The 22,052-nt window shown below is 50.1% G+C and overlaps 1 long non-coding RNA gene across 3 annotated transcripts; it reads right to left on the bottom strand.

Annotated features, from left to right (window-relative positions):
• Positions 1-113: 113 nt before the first annotated feature.
• Positions 114-21,838, bottom strand: LOC144341480 (uncharacterized). Of its 3 annotated transcripts, XR_013418452.1 has the most exons (3): positions 21,685-21,836; positions 20,988-21,495; positions 114-693 (listed from the first exon to the last, which is right to left on the bottom strand). It is a non-coding gene; the product is annotated as an uncharacterized LOC144341480 (long non-coding RNA). The 3 variants fall into 3 exon arrangements; XR_013418454.1 differs by lacking the exon at positions 20,988-21,495 and having other exon boundaries at positions 21,685-21,838; XR_013418453.1 differs by lacking the exon at positions 21,685-21,836 and having other exon boundaries at positions 20,988-21,678.
• Between the last annotated feature and the right edge of the window lie 214 nt (positions 21,839-22,052).

The following is a 22,052-nucleotide window of genomic DNA, read 5'->3' as shown; positions in this document are numbered from 1 at the left end:
GTCTCACGAGTCAGCACAGGCAGAGGTGGGACACCTTTGTGTACCTTTTCATTTTACTTCTGCTTTTTAATAAAGGCCCTAAATGCTACTTAAAATAATGACTCAAGCAGAGGTTAAGTCAGAGTTGCCCTTTATTTTTAGATTCTTAAATATTCTAGAACTAATGAGGTAAAACTAGCCTTTGTCAGTAGAAAGTAAATTCTATGTGGTGCATCTTTGGCACTTTGTGCATAACTATTTCAATGAACGTCTTCTTGGTTGCTCTTAAGACTGACTTGCCAGTCAGTGGCAAAACCTTAAGAATGACATAATGTTCCTGGAAAAAGCAGTAGCATTTCTGACTTTTCATATTCAGCTCTAGAGGCCGATTTTCTCAGGGGCTCCTGCACAGTCGGGCGTGCCAGGGCCACTCATCTGATGATCCAGGATGGGTCCTTGGCGATTTTGGGGTTCTCGGGTCCGAGTATGGCCAGGCCGTGCACGCTCTTCCCAGTGCCGAGGTACCCGAGGGGAAGGCAGGCGAGGTCAGCGAGGACTGGCTTCTGCGTCAGTGCCGTTAAGGCCTCCATTCCCAGACACCGTCTCCCCCGCTCCCCACTCACCTATAGCTGATGGTGAAGAGCTGCTCCCTGTGGGCCTGCTTCATCTCATCTGAGAGGCCATACAAGAAGAGGTCCATTCCTAGAAGACAAACTACAGGCACAGTGGGCTGTGCATTTGTGTCCCTGAGTGAGGCACCCCCTGCGAGGTGGGGAGTAATAGCCACCCCCTCTCCCCCACCTTGGCTATTGGGAGGCATGGTGGACTCACAGCCTGTTTAGGATATTGTGAGTAGTATCATCTGCCCCTCTGGAAATAATGAACTGGATGGGAAACATCCAGGCCCCGAGACCCACTCAGGAGCAGAAAACGGGGAAGGAGCCTTGAACAGACCCTCGGGAGGGCAGTCAGCAGGAGCCATGGAGGCCACCAGGAGGGAGGGAGGGAGAGAGGGAGGCAGGCAGGGAGGCCAGAGGTGACGTAGTGGGGAGAGGAGACGCGGCCAGAGGCAACGTGGCCAGGGAAGGAGATACGGCTGGAAGGAAGTGACAAGAGGGGTCTCCAGGCCTCAGACTGCGCCTGATTTATGGATGACATTTTAACTAAGATGTTATATCTAAAGTAGCAATTTAGAACCATTGTGTACATTTAAAGCACGGTACAAATATAGCACATTTCCCAAACCAAAGAACAGTGCATTCAAGGAAAAAATAGCAGCTCACCAATAAAATAAAGGTGAGTCAAGAAAAAATTCATTTAAGATCAGAAATAGATCCTACAGCTCTTCTAGTCCAATCCCCACCCTAACATGAATGGGGGGAAAAGGGAAGTAGATTCTAGTCAGTCAGAATTAAAGGCAAATCCGATCCACTTTACTTTCTACTTGACAGAAAACAAGCAGCTCATCAAGGAATCCCTATGAACAGTAGCTTTAGGAGTCCCCAAAATGCAAAATTCACCTTGAAATTAAATCAACTGCTAAGTATGTATAAAGTTATTGTTTTCATTATTGCCCTCCTCATTCCCAGGGACTTTTTTAGAGCTTGTTTCCCCCTAATTGCCTCCAACACACCCAGGAAATTTAAACCCCACAAGTAAACCTTGTTTCGATTAACACACAGCATCCTTTAGGAGCAGACAATCCGTTTGCTCTAAGACGTTCTTGTGACCTAAGCACTGAGTACAGCCTGAGAACGCACAACACGCACACACACGAACTCGGACAGACAATAGGTGAGATGTGGCACATGAGGGGGAAGACGAGACAAATGAGCTTCACCGACTTCACTGACACCCCAGATCCGTGAAGAAGTGACACACGCAGCCTGCTCGGGTGCCAGTGACTCCTTGAAAACAGCCAAGGGCAGCATTTGGAGAAGCAGCACCGCAGGCCAGGAGGGTCTGGCGGCTTCAGAGGGGAGGGGTGCCCCCGACCAGGTGCTGGGGGCTTCAGGAGCGAGGGGAGCCCCAATCAGGTGCTGGGGCTTCAGAGGGGAGGGGTGTCCCAACCAGGAGCTGGGTGCTTCAGGGGAGGGCGCCCCGACAAGGTGCTGGGGGCTTCAGACGGGAAGGTGCCCTGACCAGGTCCTGGGGGTGGCAGGACAAGCCCTGGGTCCCCTTGTCACTTTTCACTCCCTACTCCCGAATCTCGCCCTGAAGTTGCAGCAAGTCCAGGTATTCATTTACCCATAAAATTAAGTATCTGTGAGTGACACAAGTCACTAATCCACAGAGATCTGAGTCCACAGATACCTCCCAGAGATGCCACCATCCATTCTGGTAGAAGAGCAGCCCAGGGGCCCATGCTGCTAGGAAGGGAGACTGTCTCCAGCCTGACGCTGCAGAATTCTCAACACAAAGTCTACCTTCTGGAACCATGCCATCTCCTACAGAAGCAACTAGCGGCATGTAGGGTTTTTTAAAATCTCTTTATTCTTAAGACATTCTCACTCTGTCACCCAGGCTGGAGTGCAGTGGCACAATCTCAGCTCGTTGCAACCTCTGCCTCTCAAGTTCAAGTGATTCTCCTGCCTCAGCCTCCCGAGTAGCTGGGATTACAGGCGCCTGTCACCAGGCCCGGCTCACTTTTTGTATTTTCAGTAGAGACGGGATTTCACCCTGTTGGCCAGGCTGGTCTCGAATGCCTGACCTCATGTGATCCACCCGCCTCGACCTCCCAAACTGCTGGGAATACAGGCATGAGCCACGGTGCCTGGCCCATATAGCTGTTTAAATTTGACTAAAACTAAATGCAATTAGAAGTTCAGTTTCTCATTTGCACTTCAAGCATTCAGTTACCCACAGGCGGCCACGGACCAGAGGCTGGTGGAGATGTCACACTCCACACTGCAGAAGGATCTACGGATGAAGTGGCTCTAAGATCATCTCGGCATCTTTATATCGAAGCTACTGAAGTTTTACTCTGCTTATTATAGACATCAGCATTCTCCCATTTTAAAATGTCAGTGCTATTGCAACGATCAGATCTGTGACTTCCCAGCACCTCTTCTCTTCCTGTACAGATAACTGCAGAGCATCTGCACTCTGCCTCCACACTAACAGACAGCGGAAGCCTCCGTGTAAAATCAGGGGGAGAAAAAAAATGAATCCCTAGTCCCTCTCCCTACAATTTTGTGAAACGCCTCTTAATATTCAGAATAACTGCCGGAGTTACAATAAACAAGCATCCCTTGACCAGGAAGCAACAGGGAAGCAAGAAAAGGGAGATGTGAGGACCCTCCATTCCCTCTGGGACCCCAGGCCCAGCCAGGACTGAGAAGGGCAGCACAGCCCGACAGACCTGCACACCTGATGCGAACCGTGCACATGGCTTCCCTGGGCCTCGGTTCCCCGCTCTGCCCTCACTGGCCGCTGTGGCTCTGGTAGAGGGAGCTCCCTCAGCCCCAACACCCACAGTCAGTTTCCTCCTTGCAGGTCTCAGCTCTGCTGTGACTGCCTCAAGTGCCTCCCTGATGCTTCTCATCATCATCCGGGTACGGTGCCCCCTCTACCCCACAGCCCTTGCTACCACCCACCCCACCAAGAAGCCTGGCACACAGCAGGTGCCTGAGATACCCCAACGGGCGGGCATGCCAGGGTAGGGCTTGGAGATCCAAGGGCCACGTCCCGCATACCACCACAAGTGCCACGGAGGCTGTGGAAGGGGTCCAGGCTTCAGGCCTGCACTCAGTTTCTCCCGCCCCCGAGGCCAAGAACCTAGCAAGGGAACACAGCCAGAAGCAGGATCCCAAACCCCTTCTTGCTCCTCAAGAGGAAAGGGGCCTCAGGGCAAAACCCCACAAGTGCCTTCCTCCTGCCAGGCTGCCTGTCATAGCCCCCACACCTTCACCGCAGGGAAACCCACTCCTGTGAGGAGAAAACCAAGTACCACAGGAGCCACGTCCACTGGCAGCGTCTGCTGAGCCCAATTAGTGACAACAGCAGCCGGGCCCCCACGTGGCATGCACCGACTCTGACCTGCCCCACACACCACAAGGTCCTGAGGCTCAGCTTCAACTCATCAGGGGCCTCTTCCAGGAGAGCTCGGCATGTCTATCTTTCCTGGGCTCACAGAAAGCTGAGGGACTCAGCCCTGTGTGAACAGAGTCAAGCTCCCACTAGCTGTGCAGACAACCTCCGCAGCCCTGGCCTGGGAAGGGGCCAAGCAGAAACAGGCATCTTTTGCCCGCACAGGTACAGAATTCAGCCAGCTCTCTCAATGGAGTCATGACAGGTCAACTCCAGGCTCCTCAGTGTTCTGGGGTTCACCTTGGGCCACTGCACCTTTGAAATGTGGCTGCAGACTCCTCTAGACTGCTCGGTGTCACGGCCCATTTCATTCAGACACTGCAGACCCCTACCCGTGGTGTCACTACCCAGGACACCCCTGCCGGCATCCTCTGATATGCTGCTGCAGCTGCTGTGATCTGAGAATAGCCACACGCAAGCATCAAAGGGAGGGCTTCTCAAGTCTCCTCCGAAAGCAGTGGCTACAGCTTTGGAAGACGTTGCACTGAATCCTCGGTGAGCCTGGCTCGGTCTGCAATCTAAGCCGGGTTGCTGGGGAGATGCACTCTGTTGTAACTGATGGAGGCTGTCGGTGGCAGCTCTACCAAGACCAAGGATGGCAACTAATCTGAGATTTACAATCCATACTTTCTATCTGATGTTTACAAGGAAAGCATCGTGCAAGTTCCAGTAGCAAGAAATTTTCTGTAATCTATCACATCAGGATACAGCAGAAATGTAGCTCAAAAGTTAATAGGGTCTATGCAGAAGAACAGATGGGTCTATTTCAGGAAAAGTGCTTGCTGGCTTTTTTAGAAATAGAGTGAAGTCCCTGCCAAGTACAAGGTTGTTTATACTTTTGCTTTGGAAACAGAGGGAAAGTTCTTCCTTATTATTCAAATACATTAACTACATTTAAGTGTTCTGGTAGACTAAGTATTCAATATTCAAAAATAAGTAATTGTTTGGTCTATTTCATTCCTTAAATGTAGCTTTCAAAAACTGACAAACACCTGACCAGGTATGGTGGCTCACGCCTGTAATCCCAGCACTTTGGGAGGCCGAGGTGGGCAGATCACGAGGTCAGGAGATTGAGACCATCCTGGCCAACATGGTGAAACCCCGTCTCTACTAAAAGCACAAAAAATTAGCTCGGCATAGTGGCGGGCACCTGTAGTCCCAGCTACTCAGGAGGCTGAGACAGGAGAATGGAATGAACCCTGGAGGCGGAGGTTACATTGAGTGGAGACAGCGCTACCGCATTCCAGCCTGGGTGACAGAGCAACACTCCCATCTCAAAAAAAAAAAAAAAAAAAAAAAAAGTGACAAACACCCCATGTCTGCCCTGGCTCCTGCCATCTTCACGGAGTGGACAGAGCTTGGGAAAAGCTCACTGTGGAGGCCCAGAAGGCCGGGCCAGGCCTTTGCTCAGCAGATGAGCGAGAGGGTCAACCACCCTAGGGAAGAAGCCCATATTTGCTACGTTACTGACAATATCCACATAAGTTTCTATTTTGCCTCCCACACAGACCTAGGATCCATATTTGAGCAAGTGGCTCATGCCAATACACCCTCCATGCCATCGTTTTCCTGACCTCCCCAAGAAGAGCTAGGCCACGCAGCATCCCCACACACAGGCGCTGGGGCCCAGGAAGAGTCGGGTCCTGCCCCCTTCTCCCTCGTCCCTGCCCCCTTCTCCCTCGTCCCTGCACTTGGCTTGCTGTGGAAGCCCAGCAGTGCTGACTGAACCCACGTTCACCTGGGATATTCAGGAGAAGCCTCTGCAGAAATCAGCTGGGAAGCAGGGCTGTGTGTGCTGGCAGGTCACTTGAATGGATTTGAGGAACTGAGTTTTCAACACAGGTGCTGCCAACCAAGTCCCTCAAGCCCTTCGTGAGCCTAGAGCCACAGAGCCATTTGCTGCACTCTATCTCTAACCACCCGGCACAGAAGCCCAGTTTATCCAAAGGACCATAAAATTGTGCGTGTAAACACTTGAAGTTTGGCATAATGAATTAAAAGTGAAATCACCACTTCTATTTTCCATTAGTCCATGCATTCAAACAAGTGTCTCTTGAGTATGTGCATTGAATACTGTGGAATTAGGATTTAGTCCATGCCGTCAAAAAATATACATCACAGAAGAAAAGGTATAGCTTGTAACTGTAACGGTGGTGAACAGGCAAGAAATAAACATCATAGAAGAAAAGGTATAGCTTGTAACTGTAACAGTGGCAAACAGGACAGAATTTCACAGGCTCATCAGGAGATGCCAAGGAGGAAGCGATGATTCATTTCCATCTGCAGTAGATAAATGTTTCCTGGAGAAAGTAACTTTTCTACAGTGACATCTGTTCCTTATTGTTTAGATCTTGCTTGATAGGGTATTAAAATTATCACTTTCTATGTGCTGCTTATATAAAATACATCATTGTCAAGGGAGGTTATAAGTTATAAAATAACTTAAATACTTCACATAAGCTTGGGCTGTAAATGGTGCAAGGGAGTGGGATGATGTGTTCCCGTATTCTTGAGACACAGAACGGGCAAGACCCTGGTTCCCTTCTCCTCTCCACTGCCCTGTTCCCACATAACGGGCAGAGGCAAGGCCGCCATGCAGCCCTAGAGCTGGCTCCAGGGCCAGGACACCACGCCCAGACTCTCTGCGCCCCATGAGAGAAATACAGAATGGGGGGAAATCATCGAGTTACCTGGCAGTGGGGAGAGTCCTTCATCAAAAGCCTGTGCTTCCAGGATCCAGGACTAAGAAGGAGCTCCCAGGAAAACTGTTCTAGGTGCTCCTGAAACCTGAGCACAGAGTCACAGCCTGGCAGGAAGCCCCAGTGATGCAGGTGTGCCCAAGACTGGGAGGATAGACAGATGCTTGGAGGCCAGACTGTCCTGAAGGAGATGACCACTTCTCTCTCCGGTTCGTTAGAGACAGAGTCTGGGCTTCAATTTTGTATCTGGAGTCTCACAGTACAGACATATCACAAAGGGATTAGACTTTGTATACTTACCCCAATTTTTTTTCCAGTTAAAAAAAATCGTGTTTATTGTGACTAATTCTAAATCCAACAAAGAAAAATAATTAAGTGTAAAAACACATGCCTACAAAATGTAAACCACAATCTCTTTACCCATAGAGACCCAAAATTTAGTTTACGTTTTCTTCAGTATTATCTGATTTCTTTTTTTTTTTTTTTTTAAGCCATTACTGAGGTGTCTCCTCACTGCCCCATGAGGAGGTTCATGGGCTCTTCAGGGCTCTTTGCTGTTTTATCGTTTCTTAAGTTTAAGGGCAGGATCATTTTCCCACACTTCTTTGCTTCCTTGATCACCAATTTTTCACAAGGATGTCATTGTGCATCGGAAAACCTAGTAACTGAACTTCATTAAAAGTGAGAACAATAAGGACATGTTGGCTGCTATGACAGCATCCTCAGTCACCGAATCTCCCTGGGGAACCACACCCCCAATCTCCTTGTAACCCCAGCATGCAGGTATCGCTGCGGCTGACGGGACTGGCCCACCCTGGGGGAGGCATGAAAGCAAAGAGAAGGCAAGTGACTCATATTTAGGAAACTCGGGTGATCCTCTCGAGTCACGTTTCTCAGGGTGTCAGGGGACCAGCCACATGCGGGGAACCTCCTGGCCTGGCAGGTGGCAGACTCTGATCACACACGTTAATCAGAGAATCTAAAGGCGGGCGAACTCTGAAAAGTATCTGTAAAGGAAGGACTCAAGCTCTGCTGTGAGCCCACTACACACGGGGTCACGCAGGACGCAGCTCCCAAAAAGCCACCCAGCGTCCAGTCTTCACTCCACCCTCATGGGAGGAACACCTGTCAAGTCACAGAACACGGGCTTCAGCGAACGCCTTCCTGCGCCACCTCCACTGTCGCCCAGCCCTGCAGGAGTAGCCGCTGAGTAGGGGAAACAAGTCTGCTCCTGACCCTGCCCCCGACACACCTCACATTCTCACGGGAATCCCAGTAGAGTTCAGTCGCAGCGGCCTTTCCCTCACAGCACCCACCTCTTCCACAATCGAATCCCAGGCTTGTCCTAGGCCCTGCTGCACACGCCACCGTCTCTGGCACCCGGACCTCAGGCTGTCCTCACGCAGCCACCCGCACCTTCCCAAGAGGGGGATCCGCACGCCCCAGCAGCCGCTACCCGTCTGTACCAGGACATTTCGGAGATTCCTCAGCAAACTCGACGCCCTTAGACTGATGCCCTTAGACTGTGAGGCTCTTCCCTCACAGACCCTGTCACTCCAACACGTCACCATCTACCGGCCACATGCAACAAGCCTCTCTCCCTCCACACTGTTGCCCGTTGGCACCTGGCCCTCCGTCCTGTCCACACTTCCATTCCAGGACATTCCTCTGGGATCAGCAGCCCCAGACTCACCCCCTACACCTACCGCACTAAAAATAACCTTCTTCTTGATGCATCAAACAAAACACAGAAAACCACCCTCAACAAGCACGTACCTTGAGTCACAAAGGAACACCCTGTGAGCCCTGACCCTGAAAGGGATCTGTGAATGTGAGTACTTCTAGCCCTGTCCCGACCTTCAGGGCCTGGCAAACCCACACGCATGCTCTCCTCTCTCTCCAGCTCCCAGCCAGATTCTGCCATTTTCCTCAGCTTTAAGGCAACACCCAAGGCTTCTCACATGGCCCAGAAGCCAGCCCTCGATGGCCCCATGACCTCCCTCCTGGGGCTCATACGGCTGCATGCTCCCTCCTGCAGAGCTCAGGGCTGGTCAGTATGGCCCAGGGGACCGGCCACCTTGACGCTGGGCATAAGACCAGCACTCCCACGTCTCTGGGGAAAGGAGCGGCCCTGGGCAGGGATGCACCTGGCACCCCCAGGGAGGGGCCAGGTGTGGAGGACTAGGCCTCCGCCCGCAGACATGTCAGCACAGCATCCTGGAGCAGAACCTCCAGCCCAGCTGAGCCTACAGATGGCCGCAGTCCTGGATAGGGACAACATCTTCACAGTGACCCAAGGGGACTGGGCCAGAACCGCTCAGCAGGGCTGCCCTGAATTTGCAACCTGTAGAAGCTGTACAGTCATACGTGTATGTTGCCTTAAGCCACTAGGCTTTGGGGTCACTTGTCACACAGCGACGCACAGTGGATGCGCACGGGCTCCCAGGACACGACGGCCTCTGCCGGCCTCACCCGGGCTGTCTCATCTGTTCCCGCGACATCACGTTTCTCAGAGCCAAAGGCTGCCAGGGCCCCCTCTTTTCTTCATAAAGTCATTATAAGCTCACAATACAAAGTGAAAAGCAATCTGTAAAATACAATGTATGACGCAATACAGGGTGGTGAATGCACAGGCCTACACGTGCGAAACAGGCACATGCGTGAAACAGGTGAATGTACACACGAACAGGTGTACACATATGAAACAGGTGCATGCATGAAGCAGGTGTACACATGTCAAACAGGTGTGCATACATATGTGAAAACACCAGACATGAAGGGCTGTCTTTGGGAGCCTGGTTTTTAGGCATCTCCCTAACCCTTTTAGCATCTGGCACAATCACAAACACAGCACACCACAGTACTGAGGGGAAGCCCCAGCTTCTCAGGGGGGCACAAGAAGCTTTTTATGTATGCCACAGGTTGCATCACTACTTTCTAGAAATTCAAGGCCCCCCACTACCAGGACTGGGTCACCAACCCACACGGACCTGCCCCTCGGATGGCGCAGCTGCTTCTAAAACAGAGGCTGAGCCCCACCCAAAGACCTGCAATATCTGTTATTAAATCAAGACTTGGCCATGGATGAATGTGAAGATTTTTATTAAATGTGACTCTGGAACATTCAAAGGACCATAGCTGAATGCTTTCTGCAGCCCACGGCATGTCCAGATGCTCATGGAGAAGGCCAGGGAGTGAGAACCCACGGAGCCCCGACAAGGCAGACTCGGAGCTGTGTGGCGCAGTTAGCACCGATTTTGTTTTGACACTTGCCTTTTATATTCAGATTAAAATGAAAAACAAGACACAAAAGTAGCTCACATTCTATTTCAATTCTCTGGATTTCTGTAATAACTGGGCCCCTTTCCCTCTGGTTTCCCAGCCAAGAGTTAAATAGGCCCAGCTGGGATTTGTCAAAGTCTGGGCCTCTGTTGTAGAGTAAGTGAGGGGGGCAGGGAGGGGAGCGGGGGATAGGGAGTGACAGAGGGAAGGAGAGAGAGAGAGAGAGAGAAACCCCCGAGGGCTGGAGGCAGGAGGGATGCTCCCTGGCAGCCTCAGGCTCCCCCTTCCTAGGTATCTGAGAGCTGGCATCATGCGTGCGGTACCGTCATATGACTCGGCTGACAGACACCAGAATTACAATAAAATGCTTAAGGAGAAGAGTAAGCACCAGCATCTTCAGATTAGGATAGTGTCCGAGTTCCATGCTTGCCTTGTATGACATTCTATAAATTGTAAAGATAATGCATTTTCTTACCAGCCACGCTGTTCAGCAAATACTAACTATAATAAAGACCAGACAGCATCTGAGTACTGAGTGTGTGTCAAGCCTGGTGAGGTAGGAATCATTTACTTTGTTAGAGAAAGAAACAGGCTCTGAGAGAAACTTCCTGAGGCCAGGCAGCCATCTCCAAACCCACCTCACGTCTCCTGACCCTGAATATAGAGAACCCAAGTCATTCACGTGAATAATTTACCCACATGCATGTCAGATTGAGATTCAGCCCCCAGATCTAATCATCTCTATACAGAAATGTGTCAAGGAAGGTACAATTCTATGACCTCGAGCTGGGGGAACCAAGGCAGGCACCCTCGACACAGATGTGCGGCGGAGGCAGGCGCCCAGCGCAGGGGCAGGCAGGAGCACGTCCAGCCCTGCCCAGTCACACAGCCACCCTGCCATGCCAGTGCAGGGGCCGCCACCGCGTCTCGGGGTAAAACAGCTTCTCCTGCACAGGAATCTACCCCTGAAAGTGTGTTCCTGAGAAGGTGTGGACCAACATCTCGGAAATCAGACACTGTAACACGCTTATCTATACAAACTGCCTGTGTCCGGGAATCACCAATAATTCCCATCTCACCATCAATTATTTCTGGTAAATATTGATTCAGTTAACTGAGTGAACACAGGAACAAAATAATGGAAATGTCAGTGAATCTGCTCCACCTGCTGAAGAGCTGGGACTAATGATGAAACGGAAGGAATCCTGGAGAACGCAGCAGGACCCCAGACCCCGCGGACCACCCGGTCCTCCCCCACGGACCACCCCAGCCTCCTTCCACAGGAGAGTTAGTCGTGGGGCCAAGGAGTAGTTTCCAAGGAATCTCAGAGGTTCTCAAGGTCTTCAAAGTTTAACGGGAATTGAATATTTACATCTGAGTCCCAGGAGCACATTAAAAGTAAAATTTCTCCTTTACACTAGAATATTGAGCTTGGTTCGGTGGCACTGGCTGTATCTCATGCTCACGAGATGTTTAGAGGCAGTCATGCGTCTCAGGTGAATCATTTTAATAATGAAAGAAGTGCTTGGGCCCTCGATCCAGGATCACAGACCCCATCAGTGAGGGTCTAACCAGGACAAGCCTCAGCCTGGAACGGCTGGTGTTTGTGGGGGCAGGGAGGAGCACCAAGGAAACGCAGGGACAAGCCCCACACAAGTTCGGCATGTGCTACCCCATGCAGTGGACATCAGCCTCTTTTGTTTTTTGTTCAGGAAGGAACATATAAAAAAGCCTGGGGCCCAGGGCCTGGACTCCTCAAAGCTCCCCACAGAGCCGGGTTAATTGGCATCTTCCCTCATGTTAAAATCAACTATATATGGCCGCTGAGGGCATCTCAGAGCAGGTGCTTTCTTGCTGTCTGGGGAAAGCAGGAATTCTAGGCCTCTGCCTTCCTACCTCCCCAGAGGCTCTGGTCCAGGTGAGCTCAGCTTCTCCCAGGTAAGGAGCACAGACCAGCTTCTCACATGTCCCTCAGGTCACACAGGAGCTGTGCAGACCCTTGTACCTTGGCACGAGCCCTTGCAACCCACCCTAGAGGCAGAAGCCCAGCCCTGTGGCCCCGGCCTGGCAGGAGGCAGCTGCTGGGGCCCCTGCTCAGGGTTCAGCACAGCAAGGTCCAGCCACAACGGTGAGACATCTGTCACCCAGCCATTCATCTTTAACCTAAAACAGACACAGGGATTCGGCAAGGGGTTTCTTCCCCTGACAAACCCATCCTCCCTGTTTTCATCTCTCCCTCCTGCCCTGTCATGGCCACCCAGCACTGCACACAAGGCCTGACTCCCAGTTTCACAGGGAATCCAAGATAATTATGATTTTGAGAAACTGGGAGCTACATAGAAAGTGAGTTGGGAAAGCCAGTGTCCACTGATCCCCCACTCCACACAACCGAAACCCCACAACCAGCCTCTGCCTCAGCCACACCCTCTGGAAACCCCACATCCACACCAGCCACACAGGATCAGGACAGGGAAGGAGCAGGACTGTGTCTTGAGAACTTAAACTCTGGAAGCTGAGTTAAATCAGTGCCGCTCAAATCTTGTCACCATCGATATTGTTAAATTGGGAGATTCCATCTCTGGGGATCTGGAGGGAACCTGAGGCTCTGCACTGAGTGAAGTGAGCACTCGTGCTGGAAGAAGACGTCAGGGAAAGCAACCAAATCTGGAGTCGCAGCTGTCTGAGGCTTGGGTCCCACAGGGAAAGTGGCACCAGGGCCCTCAGGACAGTGGCGGAGGTCCCAGGAGGCAAGTCCAGGCGCAGAGACTCTTGGATCCAAAGCTTGCTCCAGTGACAGGAGGGGCTGCTGCGCTGACAGCCACGAGGCAGGCAGCCTTCGAGCTCCTCCAGCTGCCATCCTGCAGGCAGGGAGGACAGTGTGCCCAGACCACCCCGTGGGCTCCCCCAGCCTGCCAGGCTGGTACTCTTACTCCAGCCACAGACAACAGTACCCATGTTCCAAGCTAGGTTGAAACAGTGCCCCAGGCTTCGGGACACATGCACCCCTGCAGGGCCACTCCTACCCAACACCGATGGCTATTCCCACACATCCCCAACTCACAGCAAAACTTAAAAATGAAAGTCGGAAGATACAGCCAGGAAACCAATGCTCAAGAAGCAAGTCCAGGGTGACTATTCCTAGAGCTATCACTACTGAACATCTTTACATTTCCAGGGACTTCCTAGAGCTATTGCTGTTGAAAATCTTTAAAATTCTTCATTTCAAAATTAGCTTTCATTACACTGTCTCCCTATTCTACCAAGACTCTAGAAAACAAAAGCATTACAAATTCCAATTCTATCTTATAGCAAGTTAGAAATGCACATGTTTCCTCAAAGGATTCTATGTGTTTCCGTGGCGATATCCTTTCCATGCCCCATGCTACTGCCTGCAACAGGGAAGGCTTTTCCAACCCAACACAACCCAGCGGCCCTGAGACACGCCCCTAATGAATCGTCTGCAAACTCCATCTTCCATAAAAACAGTATTGAAAATGAGCTTACTCCAACCCAATCCGGGTACCGAGACAGGCTTGCCTTAACGAATTGTCTGCAAACTCCATCTTCCATTAAAAACAGTACTGAAAATGAGCATATTACCACTTTTTAAAAATTACTGTAAAGTGGACAGTGTTCAGTTCTGTGGATTTCGGCACAAATATTCCCATCATCATCATCATCACACAAGCAGAACAGTCCCACAGCCCCAGACCCACTCACGAGACCTCATAAGCACACCTGCCCACTCCCAGCAATCACCGTCTCCATGTTCTCCATTCCCACTGGTCTGTCTTTTGTGAGTATTGTCGGAGGGGCAGGTCACAGCACAGCAGGCTCAGCCTGTCTCTTTCCTGGGCATCGTGCCTGGAGGTGCACCCAGGGTGTCCTGTTATCAGCAGCCCCCAGCCTCGGGGCTGCTGGGTGTTTATTATTCCACGTATGGCTGCGGCACATTGTAACCTGTTTTGGGCAACTATAGACAGTGCTATTAACATCTGGGCAGTTTTTCTTGAACATCAGCTTCTGTTTCTCGAGGGTAAATACCCAGGAGTGGGGTCACCAGGCCCCACGTTTATGTGAGATCAGTTTTGTAAGAAACCGCCAAGTTGTCTGCACCGTGCTGAACCCCAGCATCGCACAGGAGTCCCGACTGCCTGTCCTCACCAGCACCTGGGGCTGTCGGAAGACCTTAGGTGCTCCAGCAGGGGTGTGAACAAATTCACTGCGGCTTCGGTGCACATCTCGGTGCAACCAGTCATGCTGAAGGTCATTTCAGATGCTTTCGGGCCATCCTCCCATCCTTCTCAGTGAAGCATCTGTTCAGGTCTCTGCCCACTTTTAAGTCAGGTGGTTTGTTCTCTGTCATGAGCCATGGGAGTCCTGTGCATTCTGGATACAAGTCCTTTGCTGGCTGCATGGTTCATAGACATCTTTTCCCCCTCTATAGAAAATGTGTCTCTTCAATACCCTAGGGGTGTCTTTTACATTAAAAGTTTAATTTTGATGAGTCTTACCCTACTTGTTTTCTTCCTTGATTATGGATAATGGTATCATGGCTAAGAGCTCTAACCCTAGGTGTTGACAATTTCCGTTTCTTCTACAGGTTTTGTAGTTTGGCATTTTACATTCAGGGCTATGGTCTACCTTAATTTTCATACAGGAATTTCTCCTTGTTTTCACTCTTTTGCATATGGCTGTCCCATAATTCCAGCAAAATTTGTTGAAAAGACTCAAATTCCACTGAATTGCTTTTGCGTCTTTGGGTCTGTTCTGGACTCCACTCTGTCAGCTGACCCGTGTGTCTTCCTGAGCATAATTTACAACTTTAGTGGCCATCTCTGTGAAAAAAGTAATTCTGTCTGGAAGCAAAAACCACATCAGAAATGCTCTAAATAAGATTCTTCCTCTTGTCAGGAGAGCAAAGCCACTGCCCTAAGCAGAGGTGAGGCCTCAACAGCTCCCAGACAAAACCTTAACACACAATGGGGAACGCAATTCATTTCAAGATAGTTACCAAGGGCCACAACCTGAGACCAGCGTAGCCATGAAAACTGCAATAATTTCACAACAGAATGAAATTCATAAAGAACCACTGAGAAGCGTGTGATAAGTTACATAAATCACCGTACCTTAAATTCTGACGGTTGACTAGAACAGAAGTAGCTTCACGGTACAGTTCAAACAGGAGAAAGGTAGGTAGGGGTGGTTTCCACACCACACAGGGCCTGCAGGAAAGGGACTCTCTTCCTCTAAACGGGAGATCCCGGGAGTGGTGTGATAAACCACGGTGACAGGCATGGAACTGTGCAAGCCGGAGTCGCGGCCTGGGCCCCACCACGGAGCCTGTGTCCATGAACGATGAGGCTCGACTGTGAGGCTGGAGGCAACTGAGGCAGTTATCAGGGGACAAGAAAATGAGCGCACGGTGTGAGGCAAAGGTCTGAAACTGGGCAGCAACTTCGAGTCAAGTTGGACAAACGGACTCAAAATACAGGTTCTAAAAACACCACAGCGAACTGTTCCTCGGCCCTGGAAAGGCTAAGTGACTAATGTCCAACACTGAGCATCTGCTACCAGAGACGACCCTGGTGATGCAAGGCCCAGCTCCTCCGAACCCGCGCAGAACCTCAGCGAGGAACTTTGCTGGTATCTTACGGCATATCGACATGTTCCTTTAAAATCTGGTATTTCATCAACAATGCAGGTGCCAGCTTTGACTCATTCACATTTCGATTAAACAAATGTGACCACGCCAGGTAAGAGTTTACTACAATCTTTAAACAGAGCCAGAAGCTACAGTTTGCTCCTACACAACACCACGTCTCTGCAAGTTTGATGGGTTTATTACTTTCCATGTCTTCACTTGCCTAGTGCTAGAAAGCAGATTAAAAACAGAAGGAACCCAGAAACACTACTGAATGAGACTCAAATATCTTGCAATCATCCTGATGAGATGTTTATTAAACAGAAATGTTCTTACCTGTAGAAAGCAGCACACATATCAACACGCACCTAGAACTGTCGCCAGCATTCCAGATCATCTTCCCTTCCACGGCCACAGTGCAGGGCGATGGACCACGCACACCTGCAGACCCACGGAAAGCGGGGTGACACAGCCGATTCTTGTAGCGAGCAGGCCAGGGTGCACTCAAAGTGCATCTCTTTCCAGAGGGCCGCCACAGAAAGTTACACATTTATTCCACGGTTTAGCGGCGCTGCACCAAACATTTCTGTAAGATTCTCTAAGCAAGCCTTTCCTTCTGCCTAAAATGGCCCAACAAACTGAAAAAGCTCTTGGAGCTGGCAAAGACTTCAGTATCTCCTTAACTACTGTCATGCGCGTCCATGTGAAGAGAGCACCAAACAGGCTTTGTGAGCGCAACATGGCTGTTTATTTCACCTGGGTGCAGGCGGGCTGAGTCTGAAAAGAGTCAGCGAAGGGACGTAAGTGTGGGGCCGTTTTATAGGATTTGGATAGGTAAAGGAAAATTACAGTCAAAGGGGGGTTGTTCTCTGGCGGGCAGGAGTGGGGGTCACAAGGTGCTCAGTGGGGGAGCTTTTTGAGCCAGGATGAGCCAGGAAAAGGAATTTCACAAAATATCATCGCTTAAGGCAAGGACTGGCCATTTTCACTTCCTTTGTGGTGGAATGTCATCAGTTAAGTCGAGGCTGGGCATTTGCACTTCTTTTGTGATTCTTCAGTTACTTCAGGCCATCTGGGCACATATACGTGCAAGTCACAGGGGATGCGATGGCTTGGCTTGGGCTCAGAGGCCTGACAATTAGAGTCTTCAGTTTTAAGGTGTGGGGTAAGATCATATAATCCCCAACTAGGCTCCTGATGTTGTGTGTGGCATCCAGCAACAGCACGTTCCATTCCTGGATTAAATTTGAGTCAAGAGTCCACAATGAGAACGATTTCTGGTGAATGAAACACCAGGCAGGAGGGCGATTCCGCTGGGCAGCTCTTCACACACAGCCCAGGAGCTGGGGGGAGACGAAGAGGCCGACTCGCGTCCACCGTGCTCATGCCCCCTTCGAATGCCCCCAACTCCTAGAGGCCAGGACCCAAGGGAAATCTGACCTGAAAATGGGCAAACCCTCACTTTGGCAGAGGGACAGGGATTCGGGGCCACACCTTGACCTCAGAGCAACACAAGTGCAGACACAGCACCCCAGAACACCCTCCCCACCCAAATTCAAGGAAGAAAACCATCGCCCCGCCCCCTTGCGGAAACCCCCAGCTGCTTGAGCAGACGCCTGCCGCGCACCGTGTGCAGCCTCTCCCGTCCACGTTCCGGTCTCAGCACCTGTGCCTCAGCCCTGGCACTGCTCGCCACACCCACAGGTGTGTCAGGAGAGGCAGGTCCGAAGGTCTCCACTACACCAAAGCCTGTAAAGCCAGGGGACCGCTCCCTCCAGCAGGAGTCCAGAAGCAGTGACTGCAATAGCATCACGGCATGAGAATTCTCCCCTCGGTCTCCGAGTCTCCAGTCTGTTGCCCACCAGGGTCTTCTGCCAACGGCGAGGCCCAAGCTGGGCGTCACATTTGGTTCTGACCATTTCCCTTGTCAAGATCAATACTGCAAATATATCCAATTCATCCTGTCACTAAAAACGAAATAATCCGCTATCTCCATCACAGATGACACAGTCAGGTTTCCATCACTGGGGTGGTTTTTTTGTTTTTTTTGACATGGAGTTTCTGCTCTGTCACCCAGGGTGGAGTGCAGTGGTGCGATCTGGGCTCACTGCAACCTCTGCCTCCCGGGTACAAGTGATTCTCCTGCCTCAGCCTCCCAAGTAGCTGGGATTATAGGTGCCTGTCACCATGCCCGGCTAATTTTCATATTTTCAGTACAGACGGGGTTTCACCATGTTGTCCAGGCTGGTCTCGAACTCCTGACCTCAGGTGATCCACCTGCCTCATCCTCTCAAAGTGCTGGAATTACAGGCCTAAGCCACCATGGCCTGCCGTTACTGGTGTAATTTCTAAGCCGCTCTCTCACACCCACTCCCTTTTTTTTTTTTTTTTTAAACCAGCTCTATGGCTATATTTTTTCCAAGAGAACCCGTTACCCATTTGAAGTACAAATAAGACACCATGTTTAAAAACCAAAAATGCCAATTTACGTAGAAGTCTCCAAATACCCAGTCTATTTGAGCCTTGAGAATAAGATCAAGCTGTTGGCTGAATACAACTTCCCTTTCCATCTGTCTGCCTATTAGACACAAGGACAAAGCCACGAGCTAGGGACATAAAGGCAGCAACCACCAAGGCAGCCGAGACTCCAAATAATAGCTCGAAGGACCAACACAAAGGTACCACACCCTGCACGCCCTCCTCTCCTTCCGTTTCAGAACTTCCAGAGGATGAAACAGGGACCTCCTCAGACATCCCACGGTGCAGGCGGCCAGAGGGGAAGGCGGCGGCAGCCTGAATGAGGCCACCTGGAAATCACATTCCACAAACAGAAATTCTCCATGTGCTTTACATCCTCTGTCTCTGAAGAGCTATGCCAGTCTAACAGTCGCTAGAAAACCTTATTCAAGTGTCATTTCACATTTCAAGCAAAGAAAACAGTGGTGGGGCATGAGGGAAAAACATAGCCATGTGTTCTGGGGTATTAAAAATAAGTTTTCTTCTGTTATAAATGTATAATTATACATTCTCAGATTTCTGTATAATTGATATGCTTCCTAATTAGCAGACATAGTAATAAAAAGTGAATTCCCGAGTGTAAGATCGGAGGACCCATTCACATGGCTTCAGGTTCTGCTACTGTGTTTCAACTTAAGAAAATGGTTCTGTGTATTGGTAACAAGGTGTGAGTGTCTGTGTGGCTGTAATCAGGGTTCATGTTGGCTCCCTAGCAGAGGATGTTATACTGTTACATTATCTTCTACAAAAAATCCTGAAAAAATGAAGGCTGAATAGACATACACACCCTCCCAAAATAATCCAAATGTCCATCGATATGACAAACAGATGAATTACAGTTTCCATCATGGAATATTCCTCAGCAGTCAAAACAAAGTATAGCCACAGGTTCCAACTAGGATAAAGAAAACCTTTTAAACACGTTTAAAGTGAACTGACGAGGCGGAATTCCTCTATTACAGACATCGGCTCCAAAAGGGTACAGTTCTGAATCCTGTGATGTAGAATTAGTTAGCAACCCTGTTTAGGGACACATCTAGAAAAAAGCAAAATAATGACTACACAATTTTACATTCTTTGTAAATTATAACTACCATGAAAATTCTAAAAATGTGAAAATCTTCCCAACTTTCCTTTGACAAGCTTCAAAATAAATACCCTGGCATTGCTTGCGACACTCACAGGTGTGCCAAAATAATTGAAAATATACCCAAGTTAATAGAATCAAAACTTGAAGATGTATGAGTGGTCCCTGCCTCGCTATCTCTACATCGTGTAGAAATTTAAGAGCACGTAGTGGCACTGCAATGCAAGGCTCAAACCAACTGGGTATTTGGAAACTTCTGTGCAAAATGACCTTTTTTGGTTTTTAAACATCGTGTTATTTGTACTTCAAACAGGTAACTGTTTGGTTCCCTTGCAAAAAATACAGCCATAAACCTGGTTTAAAAAAAAAAATACGAGAGTGGGTATGAGAGACAGTAGCTTAGAAATTTTACCAGTAACGGTAGGGAGCAGTGGTTCATGCCTGTAATCCCAGCACTTTGAGAGGCAGGACCCACAGGGTCTTTGAGGGCACCAGTCTCCTCTGTTGCCTTCCTGCCCGACTGACCCCAGGATATTCACTGGGTTTCCATCCCTGTCTCATTCAACATCCCCCCCAAGGGTAGCCTTCATCCTCATCTGGGGCTCAACTCTGCCCAATTTCCTAAATCTCTGCCTTCAGAGCCTGAAAACACCCACGCCCAAGGTAACCCTAGGTCCACTTTTACCCTAGAGAGTCCTGATTTTATCTGTTTCCCCAGCATCACTTTAGTGATAATTTATCCTGTAAATTCCAACTGCCTTCACACCTCACTCCCGCTGTCTCCCAGCAGACCCCACTCAGACGCACCTGCCCCAGACCCCACACCCACGTCTGTGCATGCTGCCCTGCTCTGCCCCTGTGGGAACCACCTCTCTTTCTTGAGGAATCAGCTGGCGATCATCTCCTTGTGGAGGACTTCCCTGACTCCAACCCTCTCCAGCAAAGGCAGAAGCCGTCCTCGGTACTTCCCCCAAAATTCAGGTCAAGTACGAAGATGGTGCAGATGCTAGCTGTGCCTGGGATGCCATGGGCAGGGTCCCCAGATGCTCTGCACATGGCCCGGGGCACAGCCTGAACACAGCAAGTGCTACAGAAATAAAACCGACATGCGCTGACCTCGATAGGGCCTCCTTCACCATCTACATCTGTCTCCCCTCTGGACAGTAAAATCCACAAGACAGGGAGGGCTTGTCTCACTCATCTTCAAACTCCCAGGGTCACCCTGGCAGGTAAAGGGGACTCAAATGTCTTCTGAAGGAAGCCGCTGGTTAGCTGCCAAGTTAAAGGGCCTCTGAAAATCAGAGCTCTGCATAGGAGTCCAGCACACTTTATGATGAATGACTCCAACCACAGCAGAACTCGCCGTGGAACCAGTGCTGACCAATTCAGGGTTTGTCCACTGTTTCTCAGTTCATTAGCATAACTCACTCTAACAGAGCAGCCACGCACAGATCCTCGGACATCTACACAGAGTGGGATGATGGAGCCGAGTCACGTGAACGTCCCGTTGTAGACTGGGAGACACCGGTCAGACACGGACCCAGGGAGAGCGCAGACCTCGCGTTAAATGGGCTCCGTGTAAACAGCACTCCCTGCCAGGTCCTTTCCTATCTGCACAGCTTCTACAAATTCAACTCTCGCACCTGACACCTAAGAATACTGCATACCCCCATGTGAACCCCCCACTTACCTCCCAAAATGACCCGGCATGGCCGAGTACAAACCATTTCAACATAAGGGAACTGGAGGGCATGTGGGGCTTTCCCGAGTCCCAGCTGCCTCCTGACTGGAGGGTCCAATGCTTCAGTGAAGGGGGGGTCTCTTCGGCCCCCTCAGCGTCAAGAAAACCCATGTTCACTTTCTCAAGACCACACACAACCGAGTCACAAAGCAGGGCGGAACCTCGACTATCCGGATTCAGGTCATGTCGAGTTTACGAGCTGCTGCTGTGAACACTGCAGGAAATGATGAGCCTGATTCCGGCTTTGACCTCGAGAAAGTGAAACTAATTTCACTTTCCGGGCCCAACTTCAAAGGCCCGCAAAGCCAGAGAAGGCAGAGGAGATGGAACACGCTCTCACCCCAGACCTGCTGCAAGGACGCACTTCTCAGATGTGTTCCAAGGTGCACAGCGTGTCCGGTGCCTGTTCAACTCCACTGACCTGCAGGTCTTCTATGTGGCATCAGCCTCCTGGGCACTGGGGGCAAGAGGTATAATGGCAAGTCCCCTCTGCAGCAAAGATGAGGTCCAGGAACCCAACACAATAGAACTGACCTTTTTCTGACAGTCTTAAAACAGAAGGAAAATACTGTACAGCCAACGTCCCCTCAGGCAGGTTTATTTACCTGTGACTCACAGGCCATGACAGACAATTTCAGGTTCTTACCGATTCCTATTTTCCCCATCCAGGAAGCCTTTCTTTTTCAGCTGAGGCTTGTGGCTACGGACACTAACGACACCAAAATCAGAGTACGCAGGTGCAGTCAAGTCATATGACTTCTCCACTAGAATATGCACAAATGTTCATCAGCAAATCTGATCTTTGCTTTACCTCCTCCTCCCATGATCTAAAAAGGAGTTCACCACACACACCCCACTTCGAAAACATAATTCATACTCGCATTCAATTCTGGGCATTCGGAATAGACCTAATGGGGAATTAAACCTCTCCTCCAACCCATTACTTAGTCTTCTTAGAGGATGAAGGATTTTGCATAACACAAGGCAGCATATAAAATATCTTGTATAGAAACA

The sequence above is a fragment of the Macaca mulatta genome, chromosome 6 (assembly GCF_049350105.2).
Source record: "Macaca mulatta isolate MMU2019108-1 chromosome 6, T2T-MMU8v2.0, whole genome shotgun sequence".
In the NCBI taxonomy this organism is placed as follows: domain Eukaryota; kingdom Metazoa; phylum Chordata; class Mammalia; order Primates; family Cercopithecidae; genus Macaca; species Macaca mulatta.
This window is presented reverse-complemented; position numbering and strand designations above follow the sequence as displayed.